A 22,577-nucleotide genomic window follows, 5' to 3' on the forward strand; every position below is an offset into this window, starting at 1 on the left:
TACTTGTCACTTATAAAACTTGTCCAAATAGCTTGCCCCACATAAAAAAGAACCGTTTTGTTGAGATAAAATCTAAAGCGTATATGTACGTGCAACGCATGGGGAACACACTTGAAGGGACGCTAAAGAAAAAAAGGATTCCTCTATTATCAGTGAATTACTCTTAAAATACCATAATGACTACGCTCGCTGCGACAAGACTCTTCTTCGTAAGCGAGAAAACGCGCAAAAAGAAAATGCGGGTGCTGACGCCGTCTTGATTATCGTGCAACAAACACCGTGACGTCATAGATTTTGACGGCATCTACTGGGATCTACGTAGTTCCTAATCGGTAAAAATTAAGTACATTGACCTCTGAGAGGGCCATAGACTTAACATACGAACTTTCAAGAAGTTTCGTTCACCCAATGTCCACAGAATACGACAAATATAGTTTGAAATCCGTGACGTCACGCGCGGAGATTTCGGCGCAAAATTTAAAAATGAAACTTTGCCCTTGATTTTCTCCTTATGATGGTTAAACCAGTTACATTCGTGTTTTCACTTTATCAGTCTTCACCGATTCATTGAATCGCTTTAGAGTCCCTTTAAGAACTGAGCAAAGTACAAGCCCTGCCCGACCCGAGCCCGCCACCTCAAACCTGGGCCCGGCCCTAAGCCCGGAGCTTCAAACCCGAGCCCGGCCCGGGCCCGCCGTGAAAACTACTTTACCCGGCCCGGCCCACGGGCCGGACCGGGTTCGGGTTTTCGGGTAGGCCCGAGCCCCTGCAGTGCTCTAGTACAGAAAAGCGTCTACCGAGGCTCTGCCTCATGCGAGTGGCCTCCCGATTCCGTAGCGCGTCCCGTACGTCTGCCCCATAGATTGACTTAATAGGGGGGGGGGCGAAGGTTCATCGCACCATCGCCTTCGCGAAGGTGTGATAAACCCCCCCCCCCTCTGAAGGGGAACCATGCGAACGCCTACGTCCACAGACATTGAACGCTGCCTGGTCCGCAACACTTTCTACGAACTGCATCGTCGTTGACTGAACAGGAAAGCACGTCTTATTCCGGTGTCACGCGAGCACGCAATCACTGATTTACGTAAGCCGTTTTTTTACATTTACGAAACTCACTAAGGGGCGTTGCCTCGCAGTCACACGGTACCGACGACCTTTTTCGTGTTTTCTTGCGAACGCGCCACTGAAGGCGCGGTGCTAGCGTTTTAAACGGAACCAAGCAAAAAAAATTGCCGCGTATATGCGTGCTTCGCTGCAAATGTCTAAAGACGACAGAAGAGGCGCTGCGTGAGATATGGACGCCATCTGGCGATACGTCGGGAAATATGAGTGCTGTGTGGCGGGCTGGTAGTCCCGGCGCAGCAGCAGGTGAAGACAGGCGGTGACCAACGCGACCGGCGGGGACGCCGGCCAGCCCGAACACGCGGTTTGGCGCGATGCGCCGAAGCAGAAGAAACGCCAGCACTCAACGAGTACTCTCCACAAACTCCCTTATTTAAACGTCGCCTGGGTAAAACAGGAATGGCAGAGCGGCGCCCCCTGTCATTCGTACAACGCAATACTTAACCAAAACCGAAACACAACATGAGCTTGTGCAGAGGGCACGGAGGAAGACAAGTTTCAGCGCAGTCGCATTTTCAGCGCAGCTTAAGAAACTAGGGTCTTTAAAATTGCGTATCTATGTATTTTCTATAAAGGAACACACAACCTAATACTTACCTAATGATGCTGTGCCTCAGACATGCGTAATATTTACTTTTTGATCGACAACGTTCACAAGTAGGAACAGCCGTACCAGTTCAAGATGGGTGGGCGGTAAGCAAGTGGTTCAACTTTGGCCGGGTGACTGAATCGAGTGACGTGCCGACAAACAGAAAGACACCAAAATTTCTGCGTTTAAGTTCCCCAAGAAAGACTATCGTCTTTAATAAAATTGTCTTCCCAGAGCCTCATTAAAGTCCTACTGTCGCTCTCCGACCGTTGTAGCCGTTGCATATTGTGTGCACCCAGGGCCTCCGTTTGCTCATCGGCATTGGTTATAGATGTTACGATGCCGCGCGCTTGCCTTCGTGCGTGCGACGCGCTAAGCGTCTCGACGGGATATCCACGTGTTCATACAACAATTAGTCGCTCAGAAAACCCTCACCGTCTTCATTCAAAGAAGTCTCGTGCTCTATTGCTACAATTTATACCTTATGAAGGCATCTGGGGTGATTGTTGCACCGCCACAGCGCAACAGCTCCCCAGATGTCTCCTAGGTAATTCTTCGCTCGTTTCCCACTCCAGCCATTCACAACACATCACCGCCCTCCTATTACACGCAGTCCCCAATATTTTCACGATGTACGGAAGCGCCCTGTACGGTTTGGCGGAGTCTGCAAAATGAACCCACCAACACAAAAACGCGACACGAACAGAACCTTCATTCCGTGAAAACATAAGTACACGGATAAAATAACACAAATGAGCATGTACAGACCACTAAATAACCAACGTGTCCGTAGTCTACGAAAAAACCAAATGCGTCTCACACCGCGACGACTAGCGTACGTGTTAACAATGCTGTGAAACCGTTGGCCGCTTACAGCGGCCGTATAACGAACCGCTGTTCCGTGTTCCGTATTCCGTTTTGGCCGCCATTAGCGCCCCGTGATTGGTCGTTTCACCTGTCACTCAAGTGACGTGTCGGAAGCTCAAATTGTGGTGACGTCAAAATGACGAGTACGCGCTCATTATGCTAAAATATACGGAATCGGTTCCGTCGAAGCTCGGAACAGCCAGCGAGTGGCCCCGTTTCGACGGAATAGCAAACATGGCGGTCCGTGCGGTGCCAGCGACCTTCGCCTCGGCGTTCGCCTTTTTGGAGGCGGCGTACGATGGCCACGGACGCCGGAGAAGGGAAGCCGAGGATGCGTTTGACATGCCAGACGAACAATTTCGGCGTCACTTTCGCCTGAGTAAAGAAACAGTGTGGTGGTTGTGCGACGAAGTCGCCGACGAACTGAGGGGCTCGCGGCCAACTGCGCTCTCGGTGGAGCGGCAGGTATTGTGCGCTCTGCGTTTCTTCGCCACCGGGTCCTTCCAGTCGTCGGTGGGAAGCGAGGAGACTGTAGCGGTGACGCAGCCCGCGGTCAGCAAGTGTGTCCGACGTGTGGCTCAGGCTATTGTCAACGCCGGAGGAGAAGATGGCCGTGAAGGAGGGATTCCTTCGCCTTGGACCTCTACCTGGCCTCATCGGATGCGTTGACGGTAGCTTCGTCGCCATCGTCGAACCGAGGGGCGAGCAGAAGGCGTCCTTCTGGTGCCGCAAAGGGTATTTCGCCCTGAACGTCATGTTCGTAAGTAGCGGTGTTCCAATTGTCTCGTGCGCATGTCTTTTTTTCGCAGTGAAACGTGGCTCATAGTGCTCTTGGTTTTCCCAGATCTGTGACGCTGACTGGCGGATCCTCGCCGTCGACCCGCTGCGACCGAGGTCGTACCACGACAGCCACATCTGGGGCACGTCGTGGGTCCGCGAACGTTTCGAGGAGGGCCGCATTGAGACGACTGGCGAGTACCTTCTCGGTGAGAACTAAATCCATTCCCTTCGTTTTACGTGTGCTGCCAGTGATAGGTTTTGTATATCAAAATATTTCCTCGCGGCATTGATACAATTCATAGCACTGTGAAGCGGCATGATGCCGCATGCTACCGGTGCACAATCTCCCAGCTGTGGGTTAACTGCGGTAGTATCGTCAAATGATGCACTTTGTCATGACAACCTCATCGTAGTAGTCATGTTTTGCATCAGACGGGGTCCATGTTAGGCTAGTCAGGTACTACAGAGATTCTATTATTGATATCTTAGGGTCAATTAACCTTGAGAGATCGCTGTCATTTTAGCAGTATTTGCAATTCATATTTCTGCAGGTGACGGCGGCTACCCCCTGGAGCCTTGGCTTATGGTCCCGGTGCAAGGTCGTCCTCACAGGGATAGTGCAGAAGGCAAGTACAACTCTGCACATGCCTCAATGCGTTCCATAGTGGAGCGTTGTATTGGGCTACTGAAGAGCCGCTTTCGCTGCCTTCAGCGGTACCGCACCCTCCACTACTCACCGGAACGTTCTTCCATCATTGTTGCTGCATGTGCAGTGTTGCACAACCTTTGTATTGAAGAAGTTGACATAGGTGTTGACGATTTCAGTGATGACAGTGGCGACGAGAGCAGCGAGCACGGCAGCTCTATTGATGATGACCCCCAACCTCGGATTAGACGGGGGAGGTCATCACACTTTATGTACTTGCGTGGGTAAGCTGTCCGCAACGGCCTTATCGGCTTGTTTGGCAGGACAAGGCGGGAACACCTGCAGCATTTAAGAAGGGTGCGCAGGCGACTGCGCCGCCTGCAGCGACGACTGCGACGTTAAAATATTTGTGCTGCATTGCAGGAGCTTGACCATCTGCGGTTCTTTAACGTGCACCTAAAATTAAGTAAACCGATGCTTCTGCATTTTCCCCTCAGTGTGATCTCGCAACCGGTGCTGTCAGCAGTAATGGGACACATGTCCACAACTTTAGTAGTGTGACATCTTATCTGATCAGCTTCGATCATGCCCGTGTGATCCGGGTCAACAGCCAAGCACCGTAACCACTGTTGTTCACCAGTATCATTTTTTGTCGCTGCTGTCATCCTGCAATCGCCAACAATTGTCACCGCCATCTGCACCATGCCTGGGAGTACGCCCTGTCTTCTCGCTTCCTGTCTCTGCAACGCACACCTACTATGCCCAGTGACCTGTCGCACATCCACCACACAGTTTCTTTTCCAAGGCCAAGTGGCGCCGAAAGAGATCGTCTGGCATGTGAAGTGCATCATGCTTCTCATAAGTGCTCAAGCTCTGTACTGTTCCTGTGCATGGCCAAGTGATGCCAAAAGACAGCATGCGGCATGTCGAGTGCGTTTTGCTGCCTTAAGTGTGTACTCACTGCTGCTCCTGTGCATGGCCAAGTGACGCCAACAGACACCATGCGGCATGTCAAGTGCGCTCATTAGTGAAGTAACGTGAAATATTCTGGAAGTACTTCACGTGTGACCTTTGCTAAAGGAGTATGAATTTATTCATAATGCCATGTGGTTTATTTTGATGTATTCGGTCCTCACCCCAAAAGATTTGTTTACAACGCTCCACGTGGACCACGCTGTGATGTTTCAGAAGCTGCAAGATTGTTTAAACCATTCTGTTAACATGTGCTTGTCAGTTTCTCGACGGACAGCGCTCTGTTGGCCACTATGAGTGTACAGCGTGTGTCACTGTAGTTTGACTTTTGTTTCCAGCGCGCAAGTCCGCTCAAATAAAAAGTTTCGCCTGCAGTCTGCCACCTTCTTCAACGTCACGACCCCGTGGCAATATTCAAACTAATGCAAATATGGCTTATGCGGTCTGTTGATAAATGGACATAGTCGAAGTGCAGTGTCATGTTTATTAACAACATTGTGCTGAAGCAAGCACAGTAGCATCGAACGTGGGGTAATCAATAAATAAGGAAGTGCAGATATATTAGCAGTTCAACTGCAGCAACTGTAACGCCCAAATCGCCAGATGGTTTCGAAGCCCTGTTGTGGGACTGTGCAGTAGCGACCTTAACGTTGCACAATGTGCGAACACGTCGGGGAGAAGCTAAAATTTTGCACACATCAACGTCGTTCTCCAATACATCCAATACTACTGCACAACATGAAATAGTGACAGATTACAATGATAAATTTGCAATAATTTACGCCGTTCATACACATTGCAAAGAAGACACCACCAATAACAAGGTAGATGTTAATCAGTACAGATAAGAAAAGTATTACTTGTAACAGCAAGACAAAACGAAGTCGTACTTTATGTTGATGTTAAAAACAACTGTGATCGAGTTCGCTGCGAGTACACTCAAAATCATGTTCCCTTAAGTAACAGTAGTTTGGCCTTTGAAGATGTAGCTTTGACATGTCATCAACATACACTGAATGTTCTAATGTTGCATGCCTAAGTTGTCGCTACACAATGCTGCCACTACAGCTGCCCATGTCTGCTCACTACATGGGCAAGCTATGAATATCACAAACTGATATCAACAGTAACAATGACTAGGACATACTGTTATCGTAACTTGGAATATCCAGATTTGTATCAATGAACATTCCATATTGCAAGAAACATGCACCTGTAAAAGGGCACACGTATGGTTGAGTAATATGTGTATGAAATGTCAACAATAACAATGACTAGAACGTATAACTATCACTGTTGAAATGCCAACAATAGTACCACAAGAAACAGGCACCAGTACCCATACAAGGCTATTTCCATAGCTGACTAAGACGTCAAAAGTCAAGAATAATTGCAAGACTGCGAAGCATTAATATAAGTGGTATGAATACCCACTCTGGTAGAAATGGTCGTTAAATATCACAAGCAACAGGCCTAGCTGTCTGTCATAAAACGCCTTGTAGCAACCCGCGTGGAGGTACACTGAATACTAAAATTGTAAAAAATAAACAAATTATACACTAAACAATGAAATTGTAAAAATAGAAGTAAATCGCTTGCGCAAGTTCCCCTTGGGCATTCCACAACAAAATATGACACAGAACAGGATAAATTAAAAACATCAATCGTGCGTCAAACGAACCTATGAAATGTTGCTAAAATTGAAAAACTTATGTTGCATGCATCGCAACATAACGACATATCGTAGTGGCATGGATAGAGCAAATTGGTGCACACACAGTATAAAAAAGTAACATTACATGTGTCACTAGAAAATGACTTTGTTATGAGAATTGCACACACAAGTGGTGCCAACACACATTTTTCTCCCTTTGTAGGGTTGCATAGGCTCAGCAAAGAGAATGTAAAAGCTCCTGCTAGTTCTAAACAAGTAGATCATCCCCTAGTGCAACATGTAAAAGAACTTGTATCGTATCCATTCCTGCTCCTAGTGATGTAATGGTACTACCATTTTTCACTGCTTCAGTCATAAATGGCATGCATGTCATGTCAGAAAGTTGACCGGTACGTGTCAAAGCAACCTGTGAAGACGTGAGCACTAACTAGTACTTCAGTGTCACTTTAAACAGAAATAGGCACACTAAACCTGGTGCAATAAAAAAATTAGAAAAACACTTGATCTGGTGCAGTAAAAAAAATAAAAGGCACACAACGTGGTGCAATAAAAAAAAGCACACATTAATCTGGTGCAATAAAAAATAGCACTATGCGGCTCAATAAAAAATTAAAAAAGCACACAACTTGGTGCACAAAAAAACGTAGAATTGAAAAGAAATAAAAAAGACAAGAAAAAAAATCGCAATGTTTAAGGCCAAGGTGATGGCGGCGGCGGCTGTGGCGGTGCTGTGGATGTAGCATGGCCAGGCACAAGGGCGCCCACGAGGAGTTCAAGGGCTGTTGCGATGCGTTCGTGAGCCGAACGCAAGCCCCTCACCTCCTCCATGAGCTCCTGATGGTGCTGCGAGAAAAAAAATTCAATTACTGGATTACAGTCCATTCCCTGCAAACGCACCTTTTGCAATAACTGCCAGGCATGCAGATTCAGGAAAGTTAGAGCAGAGAGGAAAGTAATTTGATACTACATGTTTCATAAGAATGTGATGCATTAAAGTATTCGTCAATCACGCAGAGTAAATATTGCATGCAATGTAAAAAAAAACAAGGCCGATCTTGCACTGTGCATTGATGTACTGCGCAGCGAAACCACACGACGTCACGTTTGAGCTGTTTGTTTGTTTCATTTGTTTTTGTTTTCTTTTTTTGACAAAATCACTTTGAAGTAACATCGCAGTTACTGACGTTCTCGTGTTTGGGCTGTTTCTCATTAAAGGAGTAATGAAACAAAATTTTGAAGGCAAGATAATTTGTGGGATATGTTTGCATAGACATACACACATCATGTACAAAATGTCAACGGCTAATATAGCTTAGAACACATCTAAAACCAATTTTCAAGTGCATGTCGTGCGCATGCATGTGAAATTCCCCACCTCACAACATCGACACCAACTTCGTTATAAGGTAAACAGACAGTAGTAACTGGGAGTGTGTCTGTTCCTGAGAACAATTGTTCCTTGAACACATGTTCGCTGTTCACAGAAGCTAAAATATGGTCGTGCCCACTAGATTGCACTGCTGTGTTGACTGTTGAAGTGTGTCAGACATGTAACTATGCAAACATACTGTGTATAGCCAAGCTGCTGGCTGAAAGCTTTGCAGCAAAAGTGCTTCAAACGCAAGATGTAAATGTGCACCATGCAATGACCATTTTACATCAGTGTTTTCCATCACCACGATCCATCACCATTCGTCGGCAGTGTTATGTTTTGTACAAATATAACTTACCCCTTTGTAGACGAATGCAATAACATTGTTCTAGCTGCACAAAACGCATCATTGTACTTTAACCATACAAGTGACAAGCAGAGGACAAAAAAAAGTTTCCTTCTCTGTGACTATCGTCAATGTTTCTCACCTGTCTGTATTGTTTATGACTTTGCTATATTTGCCAAATGCCAAATGAATGATCTTGCGAGTTCTAGGGTATGCTAAGTAAGGCTACCATGCTTGCTTTCAACTATGCCAGCTGTAAGTGGCGAAGACTAACAAGCAATGCAATCTCCTTTCACAAATGGTTCTGTTGTACTTACTTGTCGTGCCTCTGCCTTCGTCTCCTCCAGCACCCGCAGCTGCCTCGCGCACTCCGCCGACAGCCTGCCAACCGCCTCAGGAGGAGGGGAATCGCGGCGACGCCGCCCGGGTTGTCCTTAAGGACTGTATGGGGAGCACTTCGTTATAAGCTACGCATAAAGTTTATTTGATCGTTATCATGGCTGCGAGGTGCCATGCACATGGGCAATTAAGCGTAAAGGAAGAGAATAGGACATCATGACAAAAGACAAATTAGTGGAGTACCACAAGCATGATGAGCGACCAAACGTGACTGCGATTTATCCACCGTAATTTCCTTGCATCCCCATCTACACTCTTAACAATATAGGTTGTACGGAACATTTACTTCAATTAGGCCAGCCATATTTTTTATTAAATGAAACAACCGCTCTTGGTATGCAAGGTTATAACACGAGCGTCTCCAGCTGCTTCAAATGATTTATACTGCAAGAGCTGTGAAAGTGCCTCACGTGCAGTGCCGCTGGTGCCTGGCTGGCTCCCAACAGACACTCTGGCCACTGTTGGGGCTGGTTGCGGTGTTGGGGCACGTGTTGACACTGCTGTCTGAACAGGCCGCACTGCGAGGGTGTCGGCAGCGGCTGCCTCCTCCGCCCTTGGTGGGTTGTCCTCCTGCAATACATAGTGAACATACCATGTTTAGTGCTGCGGCCACTTCATATGACGTCATTATTGCAACTATTGAACTTGTCAACTGCTTGCCCAGTCTGCGACAGCTCAATTGAGGAGCCAACTTCTTATTTCTCGTATGGCAGAATACTTCTCGTGAAACATACTCTAAGTTCTGTACAAAAAGGAATTCCTAGAACATGTGGCGTATTACTAACTCTGTGCTTCATGGAAAGGACTTGTCAAATACAACTATTTACACTGGCCTCAAGAAAGCCATTCTCGTTTCTTCTAGCGAGATTTCCGATTATTCACAGCACAAGCTCCAGTCTTTGCATCACCGCATCAAAAAACAGGCACCATACAGCACTTCAACAGTACGCTTGCACCGAGACATTTGGCAATAGTAATAATACTCACCTCATCGTCTCCAGTGAATAATCGGATCGGGTCGGAGTCCGGCCCTGTCCTGTCGAGGATCGCCAGGACCCGGCCCTCCACACCTCCGAGTCGTCCTCCCCCCGTCCTCCTGCAAAGGCATAAGAAATGTTAAAATACGTCCCGCAGCCTGCTGCAAGCAATGAGCTCACCTCCTCTCCCTTTCTACATCCCTCGCCAGCTTGCGGCTGTCGCAGCACAGCCGCGACCAATACTTGCGCCAGTGCCGGACCGCTTTCACGGCCGGCCCCAGCGCGTTGAGCGCGTCTGACACCTCCGCCCACAAGGCTGCCTTACGAGCAGCACCCATACTTGACGTGAAACAAGCAGCGTTTCTCGCCAAGTGTGGGTGCTGCTCCATGAACTCAATCAAAACATTCACCTGCTCCCGCAAAACCCGTGGTTGCGCCATTTTTTTTTTGCGCCCAAGCTTTTGCCGGAACGCAGCAAAGAATCATCGACGAGTACGTTTAGATATATTAAATTCCATTTCGTCATATTATTACGAATAAAACACAACTACGAGCGTGTTAGACAAATATTTCACCAAACGTATTTTCCCGGAAAGTTCAATACAGCATAAATGTGCGAAGCCACGATAGAGTAACGGAAGGGAAACATATGGCACACTCCCATCATGTACTACATGCTACGCTGTAACTACGCTCGCTCACGCGCGATCGCATTCAAAAACAAAAGGTGCTGCTTACCACATATTACACGACAGACGTACAGGCTTCCCATGTTCGCACATATTTGTTTTTTTTTTCGTTACCTGTAAGAACAAAAGCGAAGTAAACATAGCGCGATTACGGTGTGCTTGGCATTGTTTACTCACCTTACGGCTAGAATTTCACGATTTCCTTGTGCTTCGCTGCTACCGATATTCCTCTGCGACGAAAATACTCCCCAGTAGTCGCGATCACATTCTTTTCACAGCATTATAGGTGACAGAACAGAAAACACGGCTCGCAGAGACTATCAGCTGTTTTTCTAGCAACGGCCGCCTTAAGCGACTTGGATTGGATGCAAAAGCGACACCCATATGGCTACGACTCTCAAAATACGTTTGTTTTGTGTTTACTTCGCAATATGCTTCATTAACCTTTGCACCAGAAGCTTATAAAACAAATTTATTTTCATTTACGTACAATCGTTCTTTTGTTACACGCTCGCGGACGAAATAAAAGAGTTATACGGCCCCTTTGCGGCCCTCAGCCAAAAAGTCACTAAAGCCCCTAAATTTTCCTTCCGAAATACCTAAAAAATACTAGGGATTTCCCCAGAATTCCTACGTAAAAAACGCCAACTGCCGCACTTGTCTTGCTCAACAAGCTATGGGCGGTTACGAGCGCTTCTTATTGGCCAAATTCGAAAAACGTCGCGGCTTCCGGCGTGGGCGGCGCTTCAAGCGTGACGTAACAGGGAAAACGGAATACGGAACACGGAATAAAAGTACATTATACGGCCACAGTTGTAGTCGAACGCTGCCACAAGGTAGTCGCTCGTTGCGTCTGTCGTCACTGGCGTCTCAGCTCTGTAGCAAGGCGCTTCGCAGACTAGGCGAGCTGCTCTGGCGCTGCCAGACTACGGTAGGGCAAAAACTGTGCGGGATGGCACTCCTGGCACGCCCAGCCCGAGCTTGTCCACACTGAGCAGCGCAAACACTGACGTGTCCTGGCAGCTAGATGCACTGCCGACTAGCTGGAACTCTGGACCAGGTGGTCAAGAGCTCGCCGAGTCTAGCACTCAGGCGGGCTCTCTTCAGTACTCTACAGCACTCCCACACTCCCCGATCTTCAGCCGTCCTCCTCCGAGCTCCACCGTCCTGGTCACCACGATCTCCCATGCGCGCACCAGCCCTCCAAGATGGCGTCCTCACGCGAACCTCTCGCTGCATTCTCGTCTTTCATTTCCCCTTTTTGTTCGCGCTCGATCCACGTCTTTTCTTCCGGTTCTTTTAGCTTTCTCTTCACATCCCTCACAAGGGCCCCGAATTTTTAAAGTTTTTGCTCATCAAAAATTCACTCACCATGGGCACCCCACCCCACTGCAAGTCACCGACCCTCCACTGCACGGAACCAACACGCGCAGTACCACAATCCACTATATCACCGTTCCCCTATCACCGCATTTCGCTGCATTCATAGAATAGATCGAGTAAAAAGGGCGTCTTTTTGTCCCGCAACAATAATCGTAATTTATTTTGCCTCCCTTTCCTTGCATTACCGCCGCGCGCCCGGCACTTTCTGGTCACGAACGGCATTAGCGCTATCAGCGTGATATAGCATTCTTCGTAGGAAAGTGGCCAGCGTCGTGTTTTCAAGAAAAACGCAAGCAAGCCAGATAACGATTATTGTAGCGTTAGCTACACTTGCCTAGCCGGAGCCGATTTCGCGTGGAGGGTCATAAGCCGTGCTGCGCATGTGCGAGCATCAGTGATGTCACACAGCTGGGTCACCGGAGCTGGCATCACGCGCTCTCCGACACCGCCGCGCGCGGCTCGCCGCTGCTGGTCTGCGCGTTCGGGAGAAGTGGCGTCGTAGGCGCGGCAGACACGCTGGCGCCGGCGTGCGGCTCGCCGCTGCTGGTCTGCGCCGCATTCGAGAGGAGTGACGTCGTAGCCATAAACACAGTGGCGCCGGCGCGCGCGCAGCTATTCGCCTTCGCTGTGCAGTCGCCGTCTGACACTGCGCTGGGGCCGCTTGATAGCGCCTCTGACTGGCGTTTGCAGGTGGGTAACGCCATGGCGAAGGAGAACGAAAATGCTGGTCGACGGCGCAGAAGAGCCGAGAGGCTTATCTCACCTGATCCCGAAGTAGTTGCCTGGTAATTAGCGGTTCAGCGTATGAAGAATGAACAGAACAAGGCTAATAATCCTAGACAATCAGGAAAGCTAAGAATAATCAGCTGAACCTTTGTTAACGCTACGTATATCCTGGCATAGCCGAGCTAAGCCGCTGCAAGACGCCCTTTTACTCGATGTGCACAGGAGCGTGCGCATCACTTAAATATCTTGGTGAGTCACAACAACGCATCAATGTCTCAAAAAACGTCAAAAAGCAATATTCGGCAATCGTGTTAACTACTCGGTACAGCAATCCGAATGATCTTCTCGGATTCGTGCATGTCTCGGATTTTACTCCGTTTGTTCTTTCTGTTTCATTTCAGCTGCAGTAGTTGTGTTCATTACTGTCATTGACCTGCTCTTGATGGAAGATCCTTGCGGCCGTTGTTCGTACTTTTCGGTGCTACATACATTTGATCTTCACCAGTGGGCCGATTCGCACTTCTTCCGTCACCTTTGTCGACGACCTGAGTACCTTCAGACAGTGTCCTATCTGTCATTTTAGAGTGCAGCTGTTAGGTGCCCGCTCCTGCATTGAGCGGCGTCGCCGTCGTCGGTGTAACCCATAGAGCGAACGAGGACGAAAGAGAGCGAACGTGGGGCGTAGCGAGCCGCTGTGTAAGCGTCTGCAATGCATCGTGCCTGTTCGCGCTTGTGGCAGCGCAACGCATGCCTCTCGCGCTCGGGCATGAGAAAGTGGGTTGACCTGCGAAGGTTGGAAGGAGGCTTGGAAGTATCGAGGCTTGCCTGAGATTACGATACTCCCAAGCGAGAGAGGCTTGGGAGTTCCGTAATTGGTGCGTTGTTAGGGGCGAAGCACCTTAGGGTCTAGGCTTGTCCGTTGTGTGGTGGCCATGCTCACGGCACAGCATAGTGTAAAACCTCCTAATAAGGTTTAACAATAGACTAATCTCAATCATATTTGTGACAGAGCAATATATAACACCTAGAAGCACAAACCCTTTATACTAGTCGGCGACTTCAACGTACACATTATGAACCTTAGGACCGAGCTTTGTCGTCGACTCCTTGTCACACTATGGGCCGTATTCACAAACGATACTTAAGTTGAGGTACAGTAAGTGTAAGAAAAGTGCAAGTATAAGGAAAGTTTCAGAAAAGTGTTTCTTGAACGACACTTAAGTATTACTTTCCGAAGTAGCACTTTTCGGGACAAGTGTGTCGCATGGTGTTGAGGCTACGTCAATTATTGACGTGTACGATCTATTTATTTGCAAATTATTAACTTTTGCATCGAAATAATGTGGAAAGAAAAGATTCAGTGATAACATGCACACAGTGCTGAGTAAAGAAAACAGGTATTTATATTTTTGCGCTTTTTTCGGACTTATCTGGCCACAATGACCTATAGTGACCCCCAGTTATAGCCCAGTGATACCCCAGTCAGCTGTTACCTCTCCCCGTCGCAACAGTTATGTTGTGTTCGCTACGTACGGTGGCTTACAGTTTCGCTGTGCTTCGGGAACGTTAAGCATTTCTTCACGGTGTGTGTGTGCAATATATTTTCTTTGTCTTGACGATGGAGAAGAAAAAAATCAACTTCTCAGAGGAAGAACGCGCTGTGTTGTTGGACCTGCTCTCACGCCACCGCAGCGTCGTGGAAAACAAGAGGACCGACGCGGCGTCCGCGAGTCGGAAGCGCGACTGCTCGAAAAGATTGAAGATGAGTTTAACAGCCGCCACAACGTCACGCCACGCAAATGGACCCAACTCAAGAAATGTTGGGAAAACATGAAAGACAAGTGGCGAAGGACGAACGCTGAAGACATGCGGGAACGGTTTGCGACAGGTAAGCAGTCTGATTGATATTACGATATTACTAGTGACATATCCTGCATTAGGGCATTGTGCAGCGTTCGGAAATTTACCGCGATGACTTGAAGCGCAGCTTGACTTTCGAGACGCACTCCTTCTCTTTAGGTAGCATTCCTTGTCTTTAGGTAATAAGAAGGAACGCCAGCGCGTCTCTGAAGTCCGGCCTCGGCTGAACTCGCGAAAATAGGCAGCGCTCGCGCTCCTTACTTTTGTCACAGCGTCTGCAATCATGGTTGCGTTTTCTTACACTTGTGGTAGGTACAAGGAAGAGTGCAAGTTGCGGTAGTAAATCCGCTGAGCACTATATGCATCGCTGCGTTTGCACATTCCTTTCGTGCGTCTTGTGCGTTCGTTTAACGTTTGCTCATTATGCTGTGCTTGAAAAAAAACCGGCAGCTCCCACACACTGTGGGAATCGATGTAATGGAAAGCAGTCAGCAAGAAGCAAATAATGCTGTATATAATATGCATGTCATCATTCACATGTTCTACATGACATGTTCTACATGACATGCAGTTTATGATTTAAATATTACCACCTGTCATTTGTGTTGGTCATAGAGAAATGTCTCATCGTAGCAATTTTTGAATATATCAAGTTAAGAAAACGGCCTCAGGAGCACTATGGCCATGGCGTGTAAATCATGGTTTTCATAACAAGTTAGTCATCATTTTCATGATATGACCAGTCATTCTGTTTGTCATAGTCATGCTATGCCATACCAATTTTGGTATAAATCCCGTTAAAGATACGGCCAGGAGAGCGCAAAGTCGTAGGCGGCTAGATAGATAGATAGATAGATAGATAGATACGCTCAAAGTCGCCGAAGTTCGCTAAGAAATGCTTCGCATTTTAAAAAAAAAACTTTCTTTTGAAGTCTCACTCAATTCGTTTCTTTGATTTTTTGCATTTCAGGTGGCGGAACACCACCGTCAAGCGAAATGACCGACGAGCTGCGGCGCGTAGGAGACATCGCTTCACACACAGCTGTGCACACCTGTCGCTGCACTGCTGTCGCAGACCCAAGACACGCCTCTCGAAGAGTCCGGTGGTATGGCTCCTTCGTATTTTTTTCATTGCGCATGTTTTAGGTCTGTTAAGTTCACTTTTTTGTAACACAAATGTGTTTCGTTCATTACGCTGCAACTGTCACGTACGCATATTCAGAGTCCAGTATTTTAGCCGTTTTCTGAACGGTGTGTTTGTCAGGCTTCGGTGCTGCCACCCTCTACTGGCTCGTGTAATTGAGCATCTCAATGTGACGAATAAACAAAGCAACATCAAACCTTGAAGATATAGGTAGATTGCACCACGTGACATTTTTAAAAATAAAATGGTTACAATGGGTACTTTAGGTACTACATGGCTGTAGAGTGTACATACACAGCATGGTGTTCAGAACAATGCGACACCTTTGGTGTAGCTCTGCAGGAATCGGCAAGCAGTGTGACCATATGAAGTGTTTCTGCAGGTTGTCAAGACATGCACGACGGGGCAACAGACTCCTATTCATGGGAAGAGCCTAGCAGTTCGCTGGAAGAGTCATTGCCAATTCAGTCACGTCCCCATGGTTAAGTACATGATGCTGCAATGAGCAAACCGTGCTATGGCGGTGGTGCAAGCTTATCAGAGGCTGCAGCTGGAGCACCCACAGCAACTTCCGGAGCCGCTTCAGCTGCAACTGCCAGCGCCGCTGTGCCAGCTGGCACGAAACGAACTTCAACCAGCGGCAGCCAGGGGCAAACGGCTATCTTAATCGAACTGGGTGCCCGCCTGGATGCCATCAAAGAGGACCGCGAGCAAAAGAAACGAGAGCATTTATTGAGATTGAAGTTCATGCGGATCGAATACAAACAAAAAAGAGCGCAACACAGTGAGACAATGGAGCTTTTTCGGTCAAAAATAGCGAATTAGAAGGCCAAGGCACAAATGCTAAAGCTTCAGCTAGACATTATTAAAAACAGTATGAATAAAGTCACAGCCCTGTTATGTTGTTTCATTTCGTTTAAGTGAAATACTGCGCGACTATGCGCTTCCGCATCCTGAATCCGCCTGCTGTGTCTGGCACAAGTGGCATGGCTGCTGGTGGTGGCGGAGCAGATGAGATGGTCGCCAGTGAACTGCTGTCATGAATGACCCGGCTTTGTGGAGGTGGGACGGGTTCTCTCAGGAGGTGGCCGAAGTTGTGCAGTGCGGCACAAGCTGTTATGATGATGGGAACTGATGATGTTTTTATCTGAAGTGTCATGTCGAGGCATGGAAACCTTCGCTTCCACACTCCAAACGCCCTCTCGACACTGCAGCGAGTCCGCGAGAGAGACTTGTTGTACCTAAACAAACCATTTTTTAGCATTTTAGGCATTTGTATACACAATAGTATTGCTCCACGATTGCTCCAACTTGACTTCACCTGTGCTTAGGGCTGTCTTTCGTCCCTGTGTCCCTAAATGGGGTCATCAGGTAGGATCTGCAGGGATACCCCTTGTCGCCAAGTAGGATGCCAGGCACAGTCCCTCTCTCATACTGTACTCTCGCCGAACTATTGTCAAATATCCGGCTGTCGTGAGCTGAACCCGGCCAGCTGGCCACCAAATTAAAAAATTGAAGCTGAGGCCCTGTGACTGCCTGCAATAGGAAGCAATCTTTTTTCACTCTGAAATAGATATAATGCTCGGGAAAATTGGTACAAATTTATGTTATGCATACAACGTTGCACTGCTACTTTTATAAACATGATAATCATTCGACTATTTCCCTAATTTACGTCAACGGGAGAGCCATAGGCATACCTGGACATTGATTGAGAAGTAGCCCTTACGATTCCGAAAGACCTCCGCGTCTTCTCCACCGGGATTTTTTCATGGGCACATGAGTGCAGTCTATGCAGCCGCTCACACCAGGGAAACGCGCCATGGCATAAAATTCCTCCATTACCACGGCTGCTTCACTGGCGTTGGACAACCTCACAAGCTGCGGGAACAATGCGTCGGCTATCATTCTTGATATGCGTGCGTTGATGCGTGACACGCTTGCCTGAGACACATTAACAAGGCCTCCGGTAACAACTTGAAAGGTTCCGGCGCCGTAGAATCGCAGCGTGATGAGCAGCTTGTTCGTTGTCCTTTGGGTGCAGCGGCAGCACTTCCAGCAGGCGTATCACTGCTCGCTTGGAAAAGCGGTACCGTGACAGGAATTCCGCGTCGTTGTATACCTCTATAGGATTCTGCCGATCCCTGAGAACTGGCCGTAACGGCGGCGCGTAGCGATACGCTTCATCCTGTATAATTTCCGGCCAGCAAAATCCACGAAGTCGGCGAGACTTAGAATAGTCAGCCATTTTGTTTGATCAGAAAACCAGCGAAAGTTGCGCGATAAGTTACACTTATGAAAGTATGAGGAAAGTATAAGTTTGAGTTAAGTGCGGGGAAAGTTTCAAAAACCACAATTAATGAGCACTTATGAAAGTACCACTTTTCTGGGTAAGTATGGCTCCTGGGAACGAGGCTACAGAAGTTTTCACACTTGTTTCATTAAATAAAGCACCAATAAATTACTGTAACTTTCGCGGAACACTGCCCGTAAATGTTCTAGTCTTTATAAAGGTACTTTTCCTAACAGGCGGAATAAATTATTTCTCGCTTTTGTCGGTTTTGTCGGTTTTAAGCCTTCGGCTAACACAACAAGCAGCCGCCACTCAGCGGCCTTCGCTATAAAGTGGTCATCACAACTCGCGCTTATTTTGTCGTCTACAAGTTTGTTTACTGTGCTGAGATATCGCATGCAATACGAGCGGTTCTTTTGTGACCATACGTGCGTTTCGCTCCTTGAATTCTTTTTCTGCTTTTCAGCGTTTAGCGTTCTTCTCTACCTTTATTTTCAGAGCGCCCGCGAGCGTTCCCTTCTTTCTTAATAACGGGAGTGTTTTCATGTGAAAGGAACCAATAATTAAAAAAAAATAACAGGTGAGGTCTTTCACTTGCTCCGTTACACAGTTTATTCGGGCGTCCACAGCTGTTCTGCAGACGCAAGCTGCCAATGTATGTGGTTGGGCGACCACAGCAGCTCTACGGACGCGAGCTGCCATCAAAGCCCGCGTCTGCCAAGCTGCTGCGGACGCCTGGCTAAAACTGTTTGATGAAGCAAGCGAAACAACCTCAGCTCTCAAATATTTTTCACGTATGCCATCAGCATGCAGTGGCGGAACCGATTGACCGCGTTCGTTGTCCTTTATGCCCAGTGGCAGCATTTGTAACAGGTGTAGCACCACCAGCCTGGAAAAGCGATTGCGACAGGAATCCCGCGTCGTTATACACCTCGATGAGATTGTGCCGATCCCTGAAAACTTGGCGTAACGGCGGCGCGTAACGATATGCTTCATCCTGCGTAATTTCTTCCACACGGCCAGCATAATCGGTGAAGTAGGCGACACAGCCGTAGTGGTCGGCCATGTTGTTTGACGAAAAAACAGGTAAAGTAGCACTTAAGGTAGCCAGTAGCTGTACTTTATTTTCCGGTACTTAAGTGCTGATTTAAGTTTACTTTAATTACAAGATTGGTCTGTGAAACGCGTTAAGTGCCGATTGGTTACTTAAGTCATAGTTGAGGATAACTTCTTAAGGTAGCAAGTAGCTGTACTTTACTTTCCGGTACTTAAGTGGCGATTTAAGTTTCACTTAAGTACAAGATTGGTCTGTGAAACGCGTTAAGTGCCGGTCGGTTACTTAAGTCATAAGTTAAGGATAAGTTTCGTTTGTGAATACGGGGCTATGTCACTCCATTTACAATATAGGGGGCAACGCTCGGGTAATATATGTGAGACACAAAAAAGAGTTGAACAGTACAATATTATCAATCATAATTGTAACAGAACAATATAAAACTCCAAGCACAAACCCTTTGTACTAGTCGCCGACTACAACGTAGGCATTATAGACCTAGCTTCGCGCGCTCGTCATCACTGATTTCGCCGAGATGCGTTCCATACCACACATTCTTTTTCTGCCATAAAATGAAAAAGGTCAAAACACCATAGAAATACCGACAATAAGCGCCCATCCATCAAGCATATCACCGCACAATGCACGCTGGAGTGGAAGTACATGAGAGGACGCTGCGGTGCGAATGCGTATGTAAGCAAGTTCCAGACCACATATTCTCTGTCTGCCATGGATGGAAACGAACGTAAGGCGCGGCATGCGGCGGCGCAACGGGAACGCCGACGACAAGCTCCTCCTCCGGAGGGGAGGGCGCGGGAAGCGGCGGCAAAACGGCAAAAAAGACAACGGGACCAGGAATTGAGGCCGCGGGCAGCGTTGTCACTCATTTACATGCGCGAGTGGGCAATATCACGGGATGTTTACGGTTACCGGACGATCTCCAGTGCTTCGCCCACTCATCATCATTCACTTCGGGGATATGCGTGGATTTTTTGTAGCGGGGAAGCTCCAGACGAGATCCGGATCATGCACTCTTCGTATCTCTGCCACATTCCCGAGAATAATGTCATACGTCGAGTCCTTAGCAGTCGGGTCCACCTACAGTAATAGATGGTCAAGATCAGTGCTCGCACCACAGGCAATCGCCGTACCGTCCCGTCCGCCAATCGGCCCGGAGTTTCTCTACCTGTGAAATGTGCCTCTGAGACCATGAATTGCCTCGCCAAAACAATGTTCGACCCTGTGTTTCTGATTACGGATACCCTTCGTTCCTGCATGATTCCTGGCACAACTGGCGTCGAATCGAAGTTTCTGTCATTAAGCCGTTAAGATGTGACAGCACGGGCGTCGTCCCCGTCTTCTTTATGTGCGACCTCATTTGTGCAGTGGCCAACATCTGGGGTAATTTTTTGGCGTAGCTGGGCAGCATTCTGTGTCATCTCCACGCCATCCCCACGTGTTGCACTGCGACACGGAACCGCGTGTACGGCCCAGCTGACAATTTGCAGCTGCATGTCTTGTATTGCCACAAAGATAACATGTAGTAGCACTCCGAGTCTTAGTTCTCTCCCTCCTTCGTTTCCCTCCACTTTCCTAGGTTCTGCTGGCCCTTGGCTTCCAAATAGCGGTCAGCAAGTTCCGCTTGCTCTGCCACCGTCTTCAGGTCGCGCTGCTTAAGAACACGGTGACTCCCGTACGACAAGGCGCCAAAAACTGTTCTGCGATCATGTTGTCACTCAAGTCTTCAAAAGTTCTTATCTTCTCCATCTCCAACAAACTGCCAAACTAGTTGAAGATGCGGCGGCAAACTATTATCCAGTCCCGTTTTTATGTGGCTTGGAGCTTCGGAATTCCACCCTATAACCCTCACCAGTTAGTCGGAACCGTTGCACAAGAGCGACCTTCAACTTATCGTAGCATAGTGCGTCAGTTGCTGGCATCGGCTGCAATCAGCCAACGCGCTGAGTCCACGAGGCAGATACTCAGTCCAGTTGCCTAGTCACTTGTCTGCCACCATTATACGCTTGCGATTCTCTCGAAGCGCCGAATATAAGCGTCTACATAATCTTGCTTGTCGTGAAAAGGCGCAATAAACTTCTGAGGACACACTTTCGCTATACTCTGGCGAGCAGTACCCGCTACTCCTCCTCCCTCTTGACCACAGTGAAATGCGCGCTGCGGCAATTTCATTCCGTTATCTCCTTGTTTGTCAATAAGTTCCTGTATGCACACGCTCGTCCACTACTTAAGCTCTATCCTCCTGTTCGTTCGCGGCTTCTCGCGCCTTTGCACGTCCCTCTATCAGTCTCTTTATTTCTTCGTGGCACATGTCAAATATGGCTTCTGCTGGCAAGCCCGCGGCATGTCCAGCCGACATGAAACGTTCAACGTCCATTCCGCTGCTGAAGGCATTCCAAGGCATGTGACACAGTTAGGTAGATCCTTGCATGCTCGCTAATTGTCACGGATTCGGGTGCTTGCGGCCAATGAACTCAGGCAAGGCACGGCTAATGGCAGAACACATTTATCAATGGATAGCGCACTGCATTAAAAATTAACAGGAAATACAGATAACCTTGAAAAAACGCCATGCCTGCGCGGAAAGCGCAGCACAGTCACAGCGAAAGCTCGAAGAGCAGCATTGCTAGAGCCCGTTATAAACTTTCTTTTGGCTACTAATATAACTACATTAGCAACGTACCCACTACGCCACAAATGATTATTATTATTATTATTATTATTATTAAGTTGGGAAGCACCCACCACGACATTACTCGTCATTCTGCAGAGAAGCGAGATACCATCTGTAAGGCATTATGTGCAGTTTCTTGATGCGACGGGTGATGACGATGAAGAATTATGACTGAGCCTTTTGTAATAGGTTGGAAGCTTTAATGGACCGACTAGTTACGTAATTCGCATTGTGTGACGCCCGGTCATTTCCCTCTCCTACCACGCTTTATAACATATGCTAACGTGAGAAAGAAAGAGAGAGGGAATTAACTTTATTGAGACCCTGAGGAAATGGATCATGAGAGCCTTATGGGCTTCCTTGGCAACCAATAGGAGTGCACTTGCGAAGAACCCACTACGCTGTAAATAATTTTTGTGAAGTAGGCAAGCAGCCACTATGCAATTTTCCGTCATTCTGCGCAGAACCGTGGTACCTGCTGAACACTTGTAAGGCATTATGTGGACTTAGTTGGTGATGTGGCTAATGAAGATGAAGAATTATGACAGAACCCTTTGTAATGGGTTGGAAGCATTCAACAGCCCACTCGTTGCGCAATTCGCATTGTGTGACGCCTGGCTATAGTATTCGCGTTGTATGACGCCTGGTTGTTACTTTGCTCTTCTACCACACTACATTGCCAATGTTAAGGTGGTTCCTCGCGACATCAAGCCTGTATAGGGTCTTTTTGCAAAACATTTCCAAGCACCGGCATGGCTCTGAGGTAGAACACTGCGCTCCCACGCAGAGGACGCAGGTTCGAACCTCGTTCTATGCTGGATATTTTAACACGAAAGTGTTTTATGCCAGGGTCCGCCAAGTACTTCTGTTACCGGAAATGACGTTCATAAAATGGACGCCAACGGGTGAGCAAGAAAAAAACGGGGAAAGACATCCGCCGCTGGGAATCGAACCCACTACGCTGCGGCCGCGACGGTTAGCGCCCGACGCT

At 47.8% G+C, this 22,577-nt stretch overlaps 2 pseudogenes; one reads left to right on the forward strand and one right to left on the reverse strand.

Moving 5' to 3' along the window:
- The first annotated feature begins 2,780 nt into the window (after positions 1 to 2,780).
- LOC119388972 (putative nuclease HARBI1) lies at positions 2,781 to 5,550 on the forward strand (annotated as a pseudogene).
- Positions 5,551 to 16,463: 10,913 nt separating this feature from the next.
- LOC125758288 (putative nuclease HARBI1) lies at positions 16,464 to 17,389 on the reverse strand (annotated as a pseudogene).
- Positions 17,390 to 22,577: the final 5,188 nt, after the last annotated feature.

This window comes from Rhipicephalus sanguineus, chromosome 4 (genome assembly GCF_013339695.2).
Source record: "Rhipicephalus sanguineus isolate Rsan-2018 chromosome 4, BIME_Rsan_1.4, whole genome shotgun sequence".
Classification (NCBI taxonomy): domain Eukaryota; kingdom Metazoa; phylum Arthropoda; class Arachnida; order Ixodida; family Ixodidae; genus Rhipicephalus; species Rhipicephalus sanguineus.